The sequence below is a fragment of the Vombatus ursinus genome, unplaced genomic scaffold, assembly GCF_900497805.2.
Source record: "Vombatus ursinus unplaced genomic scaffold, bare-nosed wombat genome assembly UNPS02009835.1, whole genome shotgun sequence".
NCBI classification, from domain to species: domain Eukaryota; kingdom Metazoa; phylum Chordata; class Mammalia; order Diprotodontia; family Vombatidae; genus Vombatus; species Vombatus ursinus.
In genome coordinates, this window is record NW_020949613.1 from 26,249,128 (window position 1) to 26,254,493 (window position 5,366).

General features: G+C 40.1%; 1 pseudogene; it reads right to left on the reverse strand.

Annotated features, from left to right (window-relative positions):
- LOC114036437 overlaps positions 1-1,593 on the reverse strand; it is a 4,040-nt pseudogene extending 2,447 nt beyond the window's left edge.
- Positions 1,594-5,366: the final 3,773 nt, after the last annotated feature.

Below are 5,366 nucleotides of genomic sequence, written 5' to 3' on the forward strand. Positions count from 1 at the left end.
TAGATAGATAGATAGATAGATAGATAGATAGATAGATAGATAGATAGATAGATAGGTAGATATAGGACACAGGGTGAGTTGAAGATGAAGGGGTCATATCTGAGAATAAAATTAAGGGGTGAAAGAAGATTATACTAGGAAAAGGAGAAAGGGAGAGGTAGAACAGGGTAAATTATCCCACAAAAAAAAAAACAGAAAAGAAAAGGCTCTTATAGTGGAGGGGAAACGGGGGAAGATGAGAGGGACTGAGTGAATCTTATTCTCATAGGATTTGACTTAACGAAGGAATAACATACACACTCAATTGGGTATGGAAATCTGTCTTACTCTACAGGAAAATAGGGGGGAGGGGACAAGAGAGTAGGTGGATGATAGAGAGGAGGGCAGATTGGGAAAGGGGGTAATCAGAAGCAAATACTTCTGAGGAGGGACAGGGTCAAAAGAAAGAATGTAATAAATGGGGGGGCAGGATAGGATTAAGGGAAATAGAGTTAGTTTTTTATAGCATGTCTACTATGGAAGTGTTTTGCGTAACTGCACATGTATAGCCTATATTGCGTTGCTTGCCTTTTCAATGAGGGTGGGTGGGGAGGGAGGAAGGGAGAAAATTTGGAACCCAAAGTTTTAAAAACATGTGTTTAAGAAAAATGTTTTCACATGCAACTGGGAAATAAGAAGTACAGGAAATGGGGTACAGAAATCTATCCTGCCCTACAGGAAAATAGAAAGGGAAGGGGATAAGAGAAGTGGGGGGAGAGATAGAAGGGAAGGTAGACTAGGGGACGGGGTATTCAGAATGCATGCCATCTTGGGGTGGGGGGAGAGGCCAGATGGGGTGAAAATTTGGAACTCAAAATCTTGTGGAAGTAAATGTTGGAAACTAGAAATAAATGTACAATAAAAAAAAGAAAAAAAAGAAAGTGGCAAAGGCAAAGTGGTCTGACATATCACCCCTGCTGGTAGAATCTGTGGCGCTGGTAGAATCCCAAGTAGACTCAGCCTGAGAGCACCCCAAAGCCATAGGAAGCTAGGGCACTGCTTTCCACAAGAGGAGTGAGTCGCAGCAATATGAGAGAGATGAGCAGCAGTACGCTGCTTCAGCATCACGCTGTCCTTTGTTGCCTCCTTGAGGGCTACCAGGACCCCGCCCAGGAAGCCCAGCACCCCATGAGTGTGCAAGCTGAAGACATAGGCCAGGTTGAAGTAGGCCATGTAGATGAGGAGGTAGGCGAAGGCCCCCAGCAGCCCCACGGACATGTTCACCAAGGCGAAGAACAGGAGCAGCTCCAGGGCCCCCCAGAGCGGCTCTAGTAGCTGACTGGCTTCCACCACCATGGCCAGGCTCAAGGCCACGTCCCACACGTGCAGCTCCACCAGACCGTGTGTGGCCAAGGTCCAGACCCAGAAGTTGGGCGGGAAGAGGTAGCCGGGGGTGACGGCCAGGCCCACGCCTGTGTGCAGCGCGGAGGACAGCAGGTGGAGGAGCAGCACTGAGGCTCACAGGGCCTTCACCACCACGCTGGCGCTGGCCAAGGCAGCGCCTAGGGGGAGGCGGCCCCGAATGCCAGCCCGGGGCCTCTTGGGCTGCTGCATCTTCCGCAGCGGCTGGGGCCTGGCCTAGAGACTGGCCCGCACAGGCCAGGCCGGCCCTGGCCTCAAACCACAGCCTAAGCCATCTGCCCCTCAGATTTCCTGTTCTTAAAGAGCAATGACCTAGTATCTGGCCTGATTTACCAACAGTGAAGCTATCCAAGTTTACCTTTTTTTTTTCCTCTCTCCATAGGATGTTTCAAAAAGTCTTAGTGTAGTTTTCTGCTTACTAAAGTTGAAAATTACACTAAGACTTTTGGGACACTCTATAAACTTCAATTAAAGACAATTAATAACAACAACTTTTTTTTTCCTTTGGATACAGAAAATCACACAGAACGCATGCTACCCATAAAGAATGTTCCACAAAAAAAAATGTATATTGCCTTGAGCTCTATCACTTCAAATTAAAAAGTAATCAATTACTGGGTTTTTTGTTTTGTTTTGTTTTTTACCATTTCTGATTGTTTTAAATGGTTTGTCTGAAAAAAAAACTATGTAAGATCTATAGTCAACTTTATTTTTTGTCACGTTTCACTTTAGAAATTGTGAGGTGAAGAGATTCAGTAACAACTTATAACTGTGGAACTTTGTTCAAGATACAATTCTCTAAAACTGGACTGGCCACAAGGTTACTATAGAAATAATGGTCTTCAACAAAGAGAATTGGTATGTACATAAAATGAATGAGTTGGTTGCCTTGGTGAGTGAAAAGCAACCAAGAGGCAGATATAATTAGGTTATCAAAATTATCTTCAAGTGAGAAAGAATTTAAGCCACATTATGCTAAGCCATCAACAGCTAACAGGAGAAATCCTGCTCAGTAGGAAGAAAAAATACTAGCCATCAGTTCTCTATTAAGTGAGAAATTTTGTTTTTTATTTTATGCAAACCAAAGAAATGGCACACTAACTACTTAGGAAATTCAAGGGCTATGCATTTTGATCTTTTCTGCAATATTTACACATTAAAAATATGCTAAAATAAGGGTGATAGTTCCCCAAACTCATATGCCTATTCAAACTACAGAATAGGATGACATATAAATATTTCACGTTCTGTAATCTCCTGTTATCAGATTGCCTTGATGGCCAGTTGTTGTGCATTCTGTAAAGCAAGCTAAAAAAAGACAGGCTTCTTTGAGAGAGCTGCTTGGGTTTGAAAAAGGACAACATTGTTGTGGACAGAGGGACAGTCAAAACCACATGCCTAACTAATAATATTACTGGAAAATCCATGCCTATGCAGGTAGTGTGTATGCATTTCACAAAGTTTGCACTTAGGAATAGGTGACAGGGCTCTTAAGAAAAATGGGGATATATTACCCCTTTATATTCAGCCTGGGCGTTATGGAGGAAGTCAAATTACATTTAACTACTTTGTATATATTTGCTTTTATTGATTTTTATTGTAATCCTGTATATATTCTTAAACATACTGCTCTCTCCTTTTAGAATGTATGATCCTTGCAAGTAGGGATATTTTCATTTTCTTTGTATCCCTACTACCTAGCATATTACCTGACATGTAGTAGGACTTTCTTTTTTTGTACTTGTACCCTCAGCAGCTAGCATAGTGCCTAGCACATAGTAGTTGTTTAATAAATATTTGTGGGTTGAAAGGGAGGAAGGTAATTTACCAAAACTAGAGAAGAAGGAAGCTTAACTATAGGGAAAGTTATTTCTTCAGAGAGGAAATGAACAAAACAGATGCAAGGCTCAGAATCAGAATTTTTTAAGAAGATAGGAACATTAGAATTCATTTCCTTCCCTGTATCCACCTTGTAATCAGCTGATAGAAGCACAGACTGTTAGAAGGGACATCAGAGGCCTGTTGGTTCAATTTATTCCTGAACAGGATCCAATATATAATAAACCTGATAAGTGTTCATAAAGCCTTCACTTGGAGTCTTCTAATGAGGTGGAATCCACTCCCTTGACAGTTAGACCATTTCACTTCTAGAAAGCTCCAAACGTTAGCAAGTTTCCTATGACCTCATGTTGATCAGTTTAGTCCACAGATTAACTCTCTCCACTTAAATCAAGTCTAAATCAGACCCTGCAACTTCAACTCACTGATCCTAGTTCTTCCTTCTGGGACCAAATAAAATAAATCCAATCCTTATTCTCTGTGGCATCCTTTTAAATACTTGAAGACTAGTAACATGTCCTCTCCTTTTACTTATCCTGACCATGACTTTTTTCACTAAGAAAAACATTCCAGTTTCCTTGAAATGTTTCATTTATGGCATGATCTCAAGGTCTCAGAGGGGTGTGCTGGAATTAGCTTGAACCAACTTCTAAAAGCAGATTGTTAAATTTTCAGTGTGAACATATATACCTCAGAAGCCAGCAAATGCCTCAAATCAGGGCTTGATTTATTGCTGTTTTCCTTGCCTAGAATACAAAAAAAGGATGGAGAAAATGTTAATAATACAGATTAAACTTTAAAGTGTGTTGTGATACATTTTTTTTTTCTGGAGAAAATACTTCTGCCTCTCAGCCATCTCTCTTCACCCTCTTGTGGTCCTTTTTCCACCTTTTACAATGTCCTTACTAAAAATGGGTACCCAGAAATGAATGCAAAGCTCCATCAATTCAAGATGATAATGATGATGATGATAACAATAGCTAGCATTTATAGAGTTCTATAAAAAACTTGGGCAGCTAGGTAATTCAATGGATAGAGTGCCTGGAGAAGGAAATTACAAACCACTTCAGTGTCTTTGACAAGAAAACCCAAAATGAGGTCATGAAGAGTTGACATGACTGAAATGACTGAACAGCAATCACAAGACTTAAAAAGTTTTGTTTTCATATTTTATATTATTTGATCCTTGTAGAAACCCTGTAAGGTAGGTGCTATTATTATCCCCATTTTTATAGGTGAGACAACGACAATGACTTGCCCAGGGCCAGGCAACTAGTTAGCATATGAGATAGTATTTGAAATCAAGTCCAAGTCCAGTGCTCTGTCAACTACACCACCTATGAACTGAGTAGGCAAAATTCAATGTAAGTGTAATTCAATGACTAAAAATCATTCATAACTTTTTACCTACTTTCCATTCTCACTACCAATACCTGAGTTTAAACTCTCATCATTTATCACATAATTTTGTAATAAATTCCCAGTTATTTTCCATACCTCTATATCAAACCATCTACATACCAATACCATAACGATCTTCTTAAAACATAACTAATTATAGTATTCTGCTGGTTAAAAATCTTCATTGGCTCCCCACTGTGTGTGTGGTTTGTTCTTTGTTCTTGAAGAGGACCATGTTATCAGGAAGATGATGGCATGACTTGCAAGTGAATTGGATTTGAGTGAGAGAGGGCTATGCAAAGTCACCAGCCTCATTTTCTCCTCCAGAGCCATCTGCGTCTAGTGACCAGATATAGAACAGGTTGACTGGAGATGGCCCAGGATACAGTGGGAGACCTTGCCTTTTAAAGCTAAGATCTTTCCCAGTTCTCACTTTGAGTGAGGCAACACCCATTCAATGGTTAGATTTGACCTATTTAAGAAGTGAGTCAAGGATAGCCCCTTTAATAAAAGAAAAAAAAATCAAACTGCTAGGGAAAGACCCTCAGTGTTGCTGGCCAAAAGAGAAACAATTACTATTTATATTCACTCAGAACCATCAGGTCCCAAACAATAACCATTCATTTATTTTTTATATTTTATATATTTATATTTATATTTAACCATTAGGTGGCTCCTTACTACTTACCATTTAAAGTCCAAACTTGATCTAGTATTCACAGTTC